The sequence below is a fragment of the Carcharhinus amblyrhynchos genome, chromosome 9 (genome assembly GCF_965287045.1).
Source record: "Carcharhinus amblyrhynchos chromosome 9, sCarAmb.v2.hapA, whole genome shotgun sequence".
In the NCBI taxonomy this organism is placed as follows: domain Eukaryota; kingdom Metazoa; phylum Chordata; class Chondrichthyes; order Carcharhiniformes; family Carcharhinidae; genus Carcharhinus; species Carcharhinus amblyrhynchos.
This window is the reverse complement of record NC_137332.1, coordinates 108,125,098-108,140,580: the sequence shown is the minus strand read 5'-3', so window position 1 is coordinate 108,140,580 and position 15,483 is coordinate 108,125,098. Positions and strand designations below refer to the sequence as shown.

At 44.4% G+C, this 15,483-nt stretch overlaps 1 protein-coding gene and 1 non-coding gene across 2 annotated transcripts in view; one reads left to right on the top strand and one right to left on the bottom strand.

The window, feature by feature from the left end:
* Positions 1 to 11,482, bottom strand: part of LOC145348170 (cell adhesion molecule CEACAM7-like) — a 47,949-nt gene extending 36,467 nt beyond the window's left edge. The window contains exon 1 of the mRNA XM_080196363.1: positions 11,249 to 11,482. The gene's annotated coding sequence lies outside the window, so the exon portion shown is untranslated. The remainder of the gene's footprint in view (positions 1 to 11,248) is intronic.
* Positions 2,017 to 2,208, top strand: LOC145348797 (U2 spliceosomal RNA). The gene has a single exon (XR_013888018.1). It is a non-coding gene; the product is annotated as a U2 spliceosomal RNA (small nuclear RNA).
* Positions 11,483 to 15,483: the final 4,001 nt, after the last annotated feature.

The following is a 15,483-nucleotide window of genomic DNA, read 5'->3' as shown; positions in this document are numbered from 1 at the left end:
AACAACTCTTTGTGAACTATGTATCATATGATTTGCATGGCTAGCATGCAAAACAGTACTTTTCACTGCATTTTGGTACATGTGACAATAATAAATTGAATCAAAAATGTTATTTGACCACAAGCAAAGCCCACATCAGGTACTATTCATATTCAGTGAATCTCATTTTAAAAATCAGAAGTGATTGATTAACTTTAGTCCAATAATTTGACTTGCAATTTTGTTTTCCACATATAAAGTCATAGAGATTTAAAGCATGGAAAAAAGACCCTTTGGTCCAACTTGTCTATGCCGCTTTTTTTTAAAACCATTAGGCTAATGCCAATTGCCTGTATCTGGCCCATATCCCTCTATACCTATCTTGCTGTCTAAATACATTTTAAAAGACAAAATTCTACCCACCTCTAGCAGCTTGTTCCAGACACTCACCACCCTCTGTGTGAAAGCATTCCTTTTGTATCCCCTCTCACCTTAAATCTATGCCTTCCAGTTTTGGACTCCGCTACCTTTGGGAAAGGATGTTGACTATTGAGCTGATCTGTGTTCTTCATTATTTTACAGACCTTCATAAGATCACCCCCCAACCTCCTATGCACCTGGGAAAAAAAGTCCCAGTCTATCCAGCCTCTCTTTCTCACTCAAACCATCTAGTCCCAATAACATCCTGGTAAATCCATTCTGCACTCTCCCCTAGTTTAATAATATCCTTTATAATAGGGTGATCAGAACTGTAGTGTTCCAAGTGTGGCGATTTTAATGCGATATTAAAATCTTAATATTTTGGTTGCGAGGGGCGGGGAAGGCGGAGCCGCGCGTGGCCTGACGGCAGGACTCGCGCATCCAAACCTGACGGGAAATCAAAGGGTTAACTAATTTGGGAAATGGCGGCCTCCACGCACTCCCTGATTGGACAACATTAACCCAATCAGCACGGCTCACGCCTGGCCCATTCATAACAAGGAAATGAGGGCCTGCGGCCAGAGTTTACTTCAGGTCAAGGCACTTGGAGTATTCACTTCAACCGCTCCTGCTACTTTAAAAATCATACCAGCGGCAGCCCCCCCCCCCCTCCCCTCACCCAATCCCTTACCTCCTCCGATAAGCCGAACACAGAGGCTGAGGAGCAACATGACGGTAAAACCCATCTCAGCCGACTCCAGGTACGAGTCCAACCTCCGAGCTGCAGATTCCGACAGAGAAGCCTCTCCTCCGGCCGGGCTTCACACACAGTCAGTCAATCGAGAGCAGCCCCGAGTCTGAATGGCAATACTGCAAAAGCCCTCCTTATATACACACATGCTGTGCTCGGCGGCCCAGGGAGGGCTGTGCTCGGCGGCCCAGGGAGGGCTGTGCTCGGCGGCCCAGGGAGGGCTGTGCTCGGCGGCCCAGGGAGGGCTGTGCTCGGCGGCCCAGGGAGGGCTGTGCTCGGCGGCCCAGGGAGGGCTGTGCTCGGCGGCCCAGGGAGGGCTGTGCTCGGCGGCCCAGGGAGGGCTGTGCTCGGCGGCCCAGGGAGGGCTGTGCTCGGCGGCCCAGGGAGGGCTGTGCTCGGCGGCCCAGGGAGGGCTGTGCTCGGCGGCCCAGGGAGGGCTGTGCTCGGCGGCCCAGGGAGGGCTGTGCTCGGCGGCCCAGGGAGGGCTGTGCTCGGCGGCCTCAAGCCTTACCGTTTAGCAGGCGCTCCCGGCCGATCCTTAAAAACAAAATCGCCCCTCCGCCGAAGAGAGGGTGAGATAAAGGAGGCCACAGAACAACATGATAGCAAGCCCCGGGAAGGAATGAGAATCTCAGCCGCTAAGCACAAAGGCAAGCGGGTTATCAGCTCCTTCACAGCCGGCTCCCGGCCGGAGAAGAGAAGCCTCTTCCTCGGCCGGGCTTTGCAGATTGACAGCGTCACAAGGCGGTCCTCGCTCTGACAACATTAGAGACCTCCTCCATACTTAGAAGTCAAAAAGAGAAAATGGTTGGGAAAACCCAGTCAGTCTGTCAGACCTGCTGCACTTCTCCAGCATTTCCTCTAGTATCGCTTCTCGGCCTTTTGGCTAAGATCAAGTGTAGTATCGACATGCTGCACTTGGTTGAAGTCATTGGGTTACATTTCAGCTTCATTTGAAGCAATTTTTTAAAGCGGCATCTCAGCCATTTGGCTAAGATGCAAATAAGATCAAGCCTTGGAGGAGGAGTTACACCTACTCCAATCAGCTTGGATCATGTAGATCAAGCCCAAGACAGGTGGTGAAAGCCCTGTCTTGTCAGCTTGGATCGGGAATGTCCCAACTTCTTGGGACTCTGAATTGGCTTTAATTTGACTTGTTTGGATTAGAATAAAGTAAACAAAAAAATAAAATTCCACTAGTTTCAGATTCCAGCATCTGCAGTATTGTGCCTTCAGTGGTTATCACAGCGCCAAGGACCCGGGTTCAATTCCCGGTTTAGGTCACTGTCTGTAAAATGTACTGAGTTGCATACGTTGGCCATGCTAAATTCTCCCTCAGTGTACCCTAATAGATACTAGAGTGTGGTGACTGTGGGATTTTTCACAGTAACTTCATAGCAGTTAGTGTAAGCCCACTTGTGACACTAATAAACTTAAAAGACTTTCACAAATGGGGGTCCCTGGCTCAAATCTCACCATGGGTACATATGTGTAAACACAGTAAGAAGTCTCACAACACCAGGTTACAGACCAACTGGTTTATTTGATAGCAAAATCCACTAGCTTTTGGAGCAGTGCTCCTTCATCAGGTAAGTGTGAGTTTGTTCACAAACAGGGCATACAAGGACAAGTTCAATATACAAAGTAATGATTGGAATGTGAGTCTTTACAGCTAATCAAGTCTTAAAAGGTACAGGCAATGTGAGTAGAGGGAGTGTTAAGCACAGGTTAAAGCAATGTGTATTGTCTCCAGACAGGACAGTTAGTGGGATTTTGCAAGCCCAGGCAAGTTGTGGGGGTTACAGATAATGTGACATGAACCCAAGATCCCTGTTGAGGGCATCCTCTTGTGCTGAACTTGACTATCAATTTCTGTTCAGCGACTGTGCTGTCGGGTGTCGTGAAGGCCACCTTGGAGAACGCTTACCTGAAGATCACAGGCTGAATGCCCGTGACTGCTGAAGCGTTCCCCAACAGGGAGAGAACAGTCTTGCCTGGTGATTGTCGAGTGGTGTTCATTCATCCATCGTTGTAGATCAAGGACGGTCACCTCAGCACTTCACTGTACCGCAAGCCCACTGATAACTGGAGCATTGTGAAGTTTCCACCCTGAACACGTTAAAGAAGCCATCCCCTAACAAACTCTCCATATAAACAGAATCTGCTCAGATGAGGAAAATCACAACAGACACTTAGATGCTGAAAGATGCCCTCATAAGAACAGAAAGTGGTGCAACTCATTATGCCAACAGCTTCGTGCACAGATTCGAACAAGACCTTCAACCAATGCTATACATTAGATATATCGCTGATATTTTCTTCCTTTGGCCTCATGGTGAGCAATCACTGAAACAACTATATGATAGATATCAACAAGTTCCATCCCAGACTCACCATGGAATACTCTCCGGAATTGGTTGCATTCTTGGACACACATATCTCCATTAAGGATGGTCATCTCAGCACTTCACTGTGCTGCAAGCCCACGGATAACCTCATGATGCTCCACTTTTCCAGCTTCCACCCTAAGCATGTTAAAGAAGCCATCCCTTATGGACAAGCCCTCTATATACACAGGATCTGGTTAGATGAGTAGGATCGCAACAGACACCTCCAGACACTGAAAGATGCCCTCATAAGAAGAGGATATGGCACTCAACTCATCAGTCAACAGTTCCAACGCACCACAGCGAAAAACTGCACTGACCTCCTCAGAAAACAAACACGGGACACGGTGGACAGAGTACCCTTCGTTATTCAGTACTTCCCCGGAGCAGAGAAGCTATGACATCTTCTCCAGAACCTTCAGCATGTCATTGATGAAGACGAATATCTTGCCAAGGCCATCCCTGCACCCCCCACTTCTTGCCTTCAAACAATCTCACAACCTTAAAACAGGCCATTGTCTGCAGCAAATTACCCAGCCTTCAGGAGAACAGTGACCACAACACCACACAACCCTGCCAAGCAACCTCTGCAAGATGTGTTGGATTATTGACATGGATGCCATCATCTCACATGAGAACACCATCCACCAGGTACACGGTACATACTCTTGCAACTTGGCCAATGTTGTCTACCTGATATGATGCAGGAAAGGATGTTCCGAGGCATGGTACATTGGGGAGATCATGCAGACGTCATGACGAATGAATGAACACCACTCGATAATCACCAGGCAAGAGTGTTCTCCTGTTGGGGAGCACTTCAGTAGTCACAGGCCTCTAATCTTCGGGTAAGCGTTCTCCAAGGCGGCTTCACGACATGACAGCGCAGAGTCACTGAGCAAAGACTGACAGCCAAGTTCCACAGACGAGAACAGCCTCAACAGGGATCTTGGGTTCATGTCACATTATCTGTAACCCCCATGACTTGCCTGGGTTTGCAAAATCTCATTAACTGATCTGTCTGGAGACAATACACATTCTTTAGCCTGTGCTTAACGCTCTCTCCACTCAGTGTCTGTACCTTTGAGACTTGATTACGTGTAAAGACTCGCATTCCAACCATTATTTTGTAAATTGAGTTTGTGCCTTTATATGCCCTGTTTGTGAACAGAACTCCCATTTCCCTGACAAAGGAGCAATGCTCCGAAAGCGAGTGGATTTTGCTACCAAATAAACCTGTTGGACTCTACCTGGTGTTGAGAGACTTCTTACTGTGTTTACCCCCAGTCCAACGCTGGCAATCTTTATCTCATTATATATGTGTAAATCATTGAAAATGGCAGAACAGTTGCAGAAGGTTTTACAACTTGATCTGTCCATTCCTCCTTCAAATCAGCTCCAACACAAGCCAAAGCAAAAGCCCAGTGCTCTAAAGCCTTGGCATGTACACATCACTGCAATGCCCAATTGGACAATCAGAGCCTGATGACAAAATGACACTTAAAGATGAACCAATCAAGGCAGTCCCACTCATTAAAAAAACAAAGACGCACAGCTGCTGTGGGTTAGTCAACAAGGTTGAACTCTGGTCACAGTACTTTGGAAATACTTAAATGATTTCAATTTTGCATTTGTTCAGTCTGCCCCTCCTCCCACTGAGATATCTCCTATATAATCAGCCTAGTCGACATGCTGAGTAAATACATGACAGCAAATCCAGGAGTAAAAAAGCACTCTAATCTGTTAAATATGAAAGTCAAGATAAACAGGTTATCAGGAGTTGTCCCTGACCAAGTGTTGCAGACTGGCACATTCCAAATGGCAGGTCTTAGCTGAGGGACACACTGAAGCTTGGGCAGCTTCTGCAGAGGTGCAATAGAGGCAGCCAGGAATGGCCAAGGAGTGGAATTATATACAACCTGCTCCGGCTGTATGACTCACATTGAACGTGAATATTACACGTCACAATTACCTGTAAGTAACCCGAGTGTAGCACGATTTACACAGAAAACTTAAACATGGCACCATTTGCAATATCCATTTTGAAATATCTAATGTTTCTTTAACCGTATTTAAGAGTAATTGGGAAGAGTGATTCAAACACAATTATGGGGATCGCAAAATTCCCCAATCAGAACGGTGACACCAAAAGAGGGATTCAAACACAACAAATGGTAAAATTAACTAATTTATTGCATTGAAGCACCTCAAGGTGAAACCTAATGAACACAGCCCAGTCCATCAGGTAAATCAGCTGCCTGTCTACAGACTCTATCAGCACTACCTGTTGCCTCAGAAAAGCAGCCAGCATAATCAAGGACTCCCCACACCCCAGACATACTTTCTTCCACTCAGAAAAAGATACAAAAGTCTGAAGTCACACACCAACTGACTCAACAACAGATTCTTTCCTGCTGCCATCAAACTTTTGAATGAACCTCCATTTTTTACCTTATAGTTCATCTAATATGGTTTATCTTCCTCTACCTGCTAGCTATAACTAATGCTACTATCTGTACCTTCTCCATGAACGATATGCTTTGTCTGTATGGCACGCAAGAAACAATACTTTTCACTGTATACTAATATATGTTACAATAATAAATCAAATCTAATGATGTGTGTGAAACTGAGTTTCAAGTCATGGCTTGCCCCTTCTATTGCATATGAATAAATAGAAGGCTGAGACCCTCATTTGTGCCTATGTTACATCTAAACTCGACAACTCCAATGCACTCCAGGCTGGTGTTACACATCCCCATATCTATCTCTCACCAGCATTTCTCTTTCTCTTGATTTCTCCCCATTTCTGTCTATCTCACTGTGGATTAACCATATCCATTTTCAACACAGTGCCATAGCGTGACAACTCTTTGGTGAGCTATCATATGAATTGCATGGCTGGCATGCATGACAATACTTCTCACTGCATTTTGGTACATGTGACAATAATAAATTGAATTAAAAATGTTATTTGCCCAGCCGACCTCTGCAGATTGAGTCAGTGCCACCCACAGGACGGCTCTTACTCTGACAACACTGGAAACAGGCAGTCCTTGCTCTGACAACATTAGTAATTTCCTCCACATCATAAAAACGGAAGTGGCTGGTTCCAATAGCTTCATATTGATAAAGAACAAACCCAACGCAAATGAAGAGGTCACGACAGAAACAGATATAGTTGGAGAAACTCAGTCGGTCTGTCAGACCTGCTGAGTTTCTCCAGCATTTTCTCCTTTAGTTTCAGATTCCAACATTTGCAGTATTGTGCCTTCAGGGGCAGCACAGTGGTTAGCACAGCACCGAGGACCCGGGTTCAATTCCCAGTTGCGTCACTGTCTGTAAGACGTTCGAGTTACACACGTTGGCCATGCTAAATTCTCTCGCGTACCCGATAAGGCACCGGAGCGTGACGACTAGGGAATTTTCACAGTAACTCCATTGCAATGTCAGTGTAAGTCTACGCTGGGATATTTCTTTTGGAGGGAGAGGGGTCACCACCCCTAATTTAGTAGGATCACAGAACCCGACAATGCAAAAGAGGCCATTTGGCCCATCAAGTATGCACAAACACTGACAAGTGTATCTTACCCAAGCCCTCTCCCCCATTCTATTCCTACAACCCTAATTTATTGCCATTGTGACTGCCTGGGCAACTGAATAAACTATCACCATTTACAAGGGTGGATTTCTGCACGTGCGCACTCACACTCCTGAAGTCCATGTTTGCGTTGGCAGGAGTTCAAGTGCACGTGCAAACTCAGGGCAAGATTTTTAAAAAATGTAAAGTCACCAATGTCCCAGATGATGATAGGCTGCTGTCACTGGTGGTGATCTAACATGAGAGTCACTATACCTCAGACGAGGGGCAAGGTTGAAAGGGCAAGCCTTCATGAATAACCTCAGCCAGTAAGCAAATGAAACCCGTGCTGTTGGCATTACTCTGCATCACTAACCAGCCGGATAGCAAACTGAGCTAAATTGACACCTGAAGCAACTTATTCTTCCAATACCCAAAAGAGACATTTTGTTGTCTTTGCACTTAGTTTTTTTTTGGAAAAATGAAGTCAAACAGTTGGCTCCTATGCAATAACCATGGATTTAAAGTCAAATGATTCATGATCTAGATCCTGGTGTGCACGGAACAATTTTGAAGATGACACAAAATTTGGATGCATTGTAAATTGTGAAGAGGGCAGTGTAGAACTTCAAAAGGGCATAGGCAAGTGGACAGATTAGTGGCAAATAAAATTCAATGCAGAAAAGTTTGTGATTAATTTTGGAAGGAAGAACATGAATTGTCAATATAAAGGCTACAATTCTTAAAGGGGTGCAGCAGCAGAGGGATCTCCAAGGATGACAGTAAAATTTGGGAGAAAAAAAAAATCAGAATCTAATCAGTTAAACATGAAAGTCAAGGCAAACAGTCATCAGGAGTTGTCCTTAACCAATTGTTGTAGACTGATACATTCCAAAGTCTAGGACTATATGCCAATATGCACTTCTGCTGATATATACACTTCCCACTGCCTCAGGAAAGCAACTGGTATAATCAAGGACCCCATGCACCCCGGACATACTCTCTTCCACCTTCCATCAGGAAAAGATACAGAAGTCTGAAGACACAACTGACTCGAGAACAATTTCTTCCCTGCTGTCATCAGACTTGAATGATCCTATCACACATTAAACTGCAGAGAAAGATCAGCTTATTGGTAACTGCAACATTATATTCTGCACCCTTTCCTTTCCTTCTCCCCTATGTACTCTATGACCGGTATGTTGTATGTAACAGCTTGCAAGAAACAATACTTTTTGCTGCATCTCAATAAATGCATCAATAATAAATCAAATGCATGTTGAATATTATTGTATACCTGAATGTTATTGCACTGTGGGCCATTTTGAAATGGGCGTAATGTTCTTTCAGATAATTTTACAAACAAAATACACGCTTGCAAAGAGACGTTATCAGGTCCTTCAAATCCAGCTCAGTGTGGGATGGGGAAACACAGCAATGTTTTTTTAAATGGCACATGATCAGATCTGAAACCTCCAACAACAACAATGTTTTATTTTTAAATAGGATTTGCTCAGTTGCTCCTTTGGGATTATAATAAAACATAATGCACTAAAGCTTGGGGCAGCTGCTGCAGTGACACAATAGGGAAGGTCGCTGTCTTAGACCTTTCAACCACAATGAACCAAGAGGAGCAGAATGACACACTGAATGTGTACAGGGAATATTACATATACTGAAGTACCTTCATAGAAGAATCCCTACAGTGCAGAAAGAGGCCATTTTGGCCCATTGAATCTGTAATGACCACAATCCAACCCAGGCCCTACTCCCTTATCCCTACGTATTTTACCCGCTAATCCCACTAATCTACACATCGCAGGACACTAAGGAGCAATTTTAGCATGGCCAGCCAACCTAACCCGCATATCTTTGGATTGTGGGAGGAAACCGGAACACCTGGAGGTAACCCACACTGACACAAGGAGAACGTGCAAACTTCACACAGACAGTGACCCCAGCCGAGAACTGAACCCAGGTTCCTGGAGCTGTGAAGCAGCAGCGCTAACCACTGTGCTACCCTGCCACCCCCCTTGGAGTACAACTTGTTCTATATAGCCAACCTTTAACTGCAAAATTTGAAAGACCACTGTAAAATGTTTGAAATGTTTATTTTACTACATTGTCTTAAGCCCCTTATCTAAGGAAGGATGTACTGGCCTATGGAGAGGGTTAAGAAGAGGTTCACGAAAATGATCCCGGGAATTAAAAGCTTGGCCTATGAGGAGTTTTTGAGAACTGTGGATATGTGTTCAAAGGAGTTTAAGATGGTGGGTGGAGGCGAAATCTGATTGAGATTTACAGAAAACTAAAAGCCCTGGATAGAATGGATATGGACATAAGGAGGAATTTCTTCAGCCAGACAGTCATATATCTATTGAATTCATTGCCACAGAAGGCTGTGAAGACCAGGTCATAGAGTGTATTTATGACAGAAATAGATTCTTGATTGGAAAAGTGTGAGATTATTGCATTTTGGAAAGAGGAATGGAGGCATAGACTATTTTCTAAATAGAAAAATGCTTAGGAAATCAGAGGCACAAAGGGATTTAAGAGAATCTTGAACAAAGACTCCTAAGGTTAATGTACAGGTTCAGTCAGCAATTAGGAAGGCAAATGCAATGTTAGCATTCATGTTGAGAGAGCTAGAATACAAGAGCAGGGATGGACTTTTGAGGCTGTGTGAGGCTCTGCTCAGACCCTCTTTTGGAGTACTGAGAGCAGTTTTGGGCCCCGTATCTAAGGAAGGATGTGCTGGCCTTGGAAAGGGTCCAGAGGAGGTTCACAAGAATGATCCCTGGAATGGAGAGCTTATCGTATGAGGAACAGTTGAGGTCTCTAGATCTGTACGCAGAGTTAGAAGGATGAAGGGGGAATCTTATTGAAACTTACTGAATACTGCAAGGCCTGGATACAGTGGACATGGAGAGGATGTTTCCATTTGTAGGAAAAATTAGAACTAGGGCACAACCTCAGGCTAAAAGGGACAATCTTTTAAAAAATAGATGAAGAATTTCTTCAGTCAGAAAATGGTGAATTTTCTGACTGAATTCTCTTTGCCACAGAAGGCTGTGGAGGCCAGGTCATTGAGTGTCTTTAAGACAAAGATAGATAGATAGGTTCTTGATTAATAGGGGGAATGAGGAGTTATGGGGAAAAAGGCAGGAGAATGGGGATGAGAAAAATATTAGCCATGATTGAATGGCGGAGCAAACTCAATGGAGCGAATGACTTAATTTTGCTCCTACATCTTATGGTTCCTTGATTTAAAAGTATATTTATGTGTCACATGTAGGCTTATATTAAGAACATAAGAAATAGGAGCAGGAGTAGGCCATCTAGCCCTTCGAGCCTGCCCCACCATTCAATAAGATCATGGCTGATCTGTCGTGGCTCAGTTCCACTGAATAAACACTGCAATGAAGTGACTGTGAAAATCCCCTAGTCGCCACACTCTGGCAGCTGTTTGGGTACACTGGGAGAGAATTTAGCATGGCCAATGCACCCTAACCAGCACGTCTTTTGGACGGTGGGATGAAACCCACACAAACACAGGGAGAATGTGCAGACTCCACACAATAACCCAACACTGGGACTGAATCCAGCTCCTTGGCTCTATAAGGCAGCAATGCTAATTGCCGTGCCACCTATTTAAGACAGAGGGTTGTTGATTGGTAATGGGATAAAAGGTTACGGGGAGAATGGGGGTTGAGGAACTCACTTATCAGCCATGATCAGAGTAGACTCGATGGGGAGGATGGCTTAAAACTGCTCCTATATCTTATGGTCGCTTGATAAAATGTTAGAAAGGACCTGAAAATCATTGCAAAAGGGCCATCACACACACAGGGGGAAAAAATACGTTTGTAACGAATTCGCGGATGTGTGAATGAAGTACGATTTAGAAACGAAACAACAAAGGCACTTTGCCCCCGACAGAGGCGGTATTTAGAGTTGACGTTGCAAATCGGCGAGCGAGCAGCCAGCCAGCCAGCCGCCATTTCGTTCACATTTTCAAACCCCTTTTTTTCGCTAAAACGACAACAACAACAACGTTCACCGGCCAAAATTCACCTCTCTCCATCACTAAAAAAAACACATACACTCTCTCCAAACTCAGTTCCTCTTTACCTTCAGTGCGGATTAAGCTGATTCCCAGCAGGAAGCCGAGGTGAGATATCGCGGCTGGATGGCCCTTACGCAGCTGTTACTCGGTGAAGAGAGAGAGAGAGGTTTGAAATAACCGGCGGTTATTTTGGAACAGTTTGGAGCAGTGCCCGAGGCCTCTCCTCCCCCTCCTCATTTCCCCTCCCAGTTTGATCACGGTAGACCTTTCCAGGCCAGAGCGCGGTGGTTGCAGCAGCACACAGGGCGGAACTGTCCGCCGGGAGATGATGTCATAGCAGCGCAGAGGACAGGATTCGCTGCTTCGACCGGATGTCGTTAGCGTGCGCTTAAAGTGGACCGTGACAGCTCAGTGACTATCACTGTTTGCTGCGCAGATACAGGCGTCTGGGCAGGTGTCTGTCGGAGTTTGCATATTCTCCCCGTGATTGCGTGGGTTTTCTCCGGGTGCTCCGGATTCCTCCCACAGCCCCCCCCCCAAAAAAAGTGCTCTTAGGCTGATTGGGGTAACAAATTGTCCCTAAATTAGTCTTCACTCAATCCTCCCCAGTAGGTGTAGACAAAGGTCATGGGTGGAGGAGGGCACTCATAATGTTAAAATGGCGGCACGGGCTCGTTGGGCCGAAGGGCCTGTTTCCCGTGCTGTGTTGTTCTTTGTTCTTTGTCTTCCTTCAAGCTACAGCATCAATATGCTGAGCAAGCAAGGCGGACTGAAATCCACCTTCTGGCTTGCTCGCTTCAAAGGTCAGATGTAGCAGCAAGCAGTGTTAGGAGCTTTAGGAGACTGAACGCAACACCGAAGAATGAAGCAGAGAGTGTTACCAATGCAAGATAATCACTTCCAAAAAACTTGGAGGTTTAAGGAAGCAGAATGCTATTCAGGAAGGAGCACCAGTATAAAAGCAAGCCAAGCCTGCTCAGTGCTAAGGGCAATAGAACAACATCACAAGTACATAGTGTAGAAGATTTCCCTCCTAATGATGAGTATTCATTCACTAAACAAAAAAGTGGATAAGGTAGTTCCCCCCACCCCCAGTCTCTCATCATTGCGGTGTTTTTGATTAATGGTAAACCTATAGACATGGAAGTAGACACAAACATACGCTACCATATTAGGGGAACACTCTTGCAGGTATTTGCAAGACGGAGTTCAGGCTTTGGATTTAAGAAATACATTGGTAAAATTGGCAACCTGTATGGGAGAAGCCATCAAGATCATGGGTAGTACTATTGTAATAGTAAGATATAGTACTACTATATCTAACATTATAGAGTATAATGTAGTACTATTGTAATAGTGAGATATCAGCAGCAATCTACCCAACTCTCACTACTTGTTGTATCAGTTTGAGAACCAAGTCTACTGGGTCTCGACTGGCTCAAAGAAATCAAGTTGGACAGAAATATTTCAGATAAAAGAAGGAGGCCTGCTAGAATTAATAAAGAAGTACAAAGATGCATTTTGTGATGAGCTAGGGAGACTTAAGGGCCTGCAAGCAAAAATTGATGCAGACCCAGAAGCAGCCCCATGGTTTTTCAGGACCAGACCTATACCTTCTTAAAAAAAAGGTAGAGGCAGAATTGAAAAGGTTAGAAGAACTGAGAATCATCTGACTAATCCACACCTGTGGGGCTGTAAGTTGATAATGAATCCCGCTGCCAAGCTAGACGAGTATCCCATTCCAAAGATGCAAGACTTGTACTCAAAGCTGGCCAGAGGTCAATCTTATGAAAATATAAACATAAGCTTGCTTATCAGCAGTTAGAGCTGGACGATGCTTCCTGAAGTTCTGTTACAATTAACACACGTGTTTGTTTCAGTATATCTATCTTCCTCTTGGAGTGTCATCAGCTTGTGCCATATTCTAGAGAATGATGGAAGGTTTGTTGCAAGATTTCTACATGTAATATATAGAAATCCTTGCAACCTGGATGATGTCTTGATAATGGATTCAACAGAAGACAAGCAACTTGATAACTTGGAAGATGTAAGAAGATTTCAAGAGGCCAGACTTTGTCACAAGGAGAAATGTACTTTTCAGATCAATGAAGTGAGTTACGCAAGGATATTTTGGCCTTGGAGGGAGTGCAGAGGAGGTTTACTAGGCTGATGCCGGAGTTGAGGGGGTTGAGCTATGAGGAGAGGCTGAATAGATTAGGCTTGTACTCGTTAGAGTTTAGAAGAATGAGGGGAGATCTCATTGAGACGTATAAGATGATGAATGGGATGGATAGGATAGAGGTGGAGAGACTCTTCCCGCTCAGAAAGGATAGTAGGACTAGGGGGCACAGCCTCAAGATAAAGGGGGGGCGGTTTAGAACAGAGTTGAGGAGGAACTTCTTCACTCAAAGGGTGGTGAATCTCTGGAGTTCTCTGCCCGTTGAAGTGGTGGAGGCTACCTCGCTAAATATTTTTAAGACGCAGGTTGATGGGTTTTTGATAAGAGAGGGGATTAAGGGTTATGAGCCACGACAGATCAGCCATGATCTTATTGAATGGCGGGGCAGGCTCGAAGGGCTAGTTGGCCTACTCCTGCTCCTATTTCTTATGTTCTTATGTTCTTATATGAGTTGCACTCCATGGAAGATAAGGTTAGAGAAATAAGAGGCACCAGCCTTCAGAAGCATGTCAAAGTTTAAGCCTTTCTTAGAAATGGTGTATTATTATGGCTATTTTCTGCTGAATTTGTCAACATTGATAACACAGACATATTAATAAAGAAGTACATCTCAGAAACAAAGTAAAATAGCTATTACATTTGTCTTATTAGTCTACTTCCACCATCCAGAGAATTGGTGTTAACTTATAATGTCTCTTCTTATGGCATCTATGCAATTCTGTCTCATAAAATGGATGATGGTTCTAAAAACCTATATGTGTCCAGATTCCACCCAGAGGCTGATAAAAACTATTTTCAATTTGAAAAAGAAGACTTGGCTGTATGGAGTAAAGAAGTTCCACCTGTTTGTGTATTGAAGGCAGTTGACCATTGTAAAGGACCATAGACCAACTTTGAGTCTTTTTAAGGAAGACAAGACTTTCCACTATTCTTATCAACAAGGATTCAGTACTGGGCATTAATATTACCAGCATGCGAGTATACATTCCAATAGTGGCCTGGAATGCATATAGCAAATGCAGTTGTACTGTGTCACCTTCCATTGCCTGAGAGTGTAGCACCACCATAGAACACTGCATTAGTTCAGATTAACACAAACATGATGTCAATTATACTGCTTCAGTAACAATAAAGGCCACCAGCTGCAGACAACACAGCTCCAATAAAATCCCAGGAACTGCTAAAACATTCTACAGAGAACCATGATTAAAAACATTTCTTAAAGGCACAATATTGTCACAGTGTGAATGGCTAAAAAATTCGTCCCCATGTGTACGTCGTATCAGTCTTCCCAGAAGTTGCTGGATTCTTGAAGTTTGATATGGGAATGGTTATATAGCACTTTTCCAATTTCACTCACCTCAATTCCAATAGATTTGTTGCATGGTCATCTTCTCACATAGACAGAAGCGTGCCAACAATAATGAATGCTTCAGAGAAGGTACATAAAAGATTAAGAATGGTTCCAGAGCTGAGGAACTTAAGGTTGAATAGATTGGAGAAACAGCTGGGTCTATTCAACTGAGGCCACACCTTTACAAATCGAATCATACCTTGACTGAAGCATTGATTCTTCATTTAGTTACACAACATTACAAATATCATTAACCCTTGTGGTTCAAACCTGCCACAGTCTTTGACAGAATCACTAGCTCAGGAAAAATGAGAGATAGGTGAGGGTGTGATTGCGTGTGAGAGAGAAAGAGGTGAGAGTGAGTGTGTTCAAGTTTAAAGTTTATTTATTAATGTGACAATAGGCTTGCATTAACAGTGCAGTGTGAAAATCCCCTAGTTGCCACACTCCAGCACCTGTTCAGATACACTGAGGGAGAATTTAGCACGGCTAATGCACCTAACCAGCATGTGTTTCAGACTGTGGGAGGAAGCTGGAGCACCCAGAGGAAACCCACCTAGAGACAGGAAAACATACAGACTCCACACATACAGTGACCTAAGCCGGGTGAGGCAAGAGTGCTAACCGCTGTGCCACTGTGGGGTGAGGGCACATGTATGGGCATCTGTGTGTATACACACACACACACACACACACACACACACACCTCGTATGTGAATCCAGCTCTCCAGGAGCACTCCTATTATTAAACAAATTCTTGAGCAAAA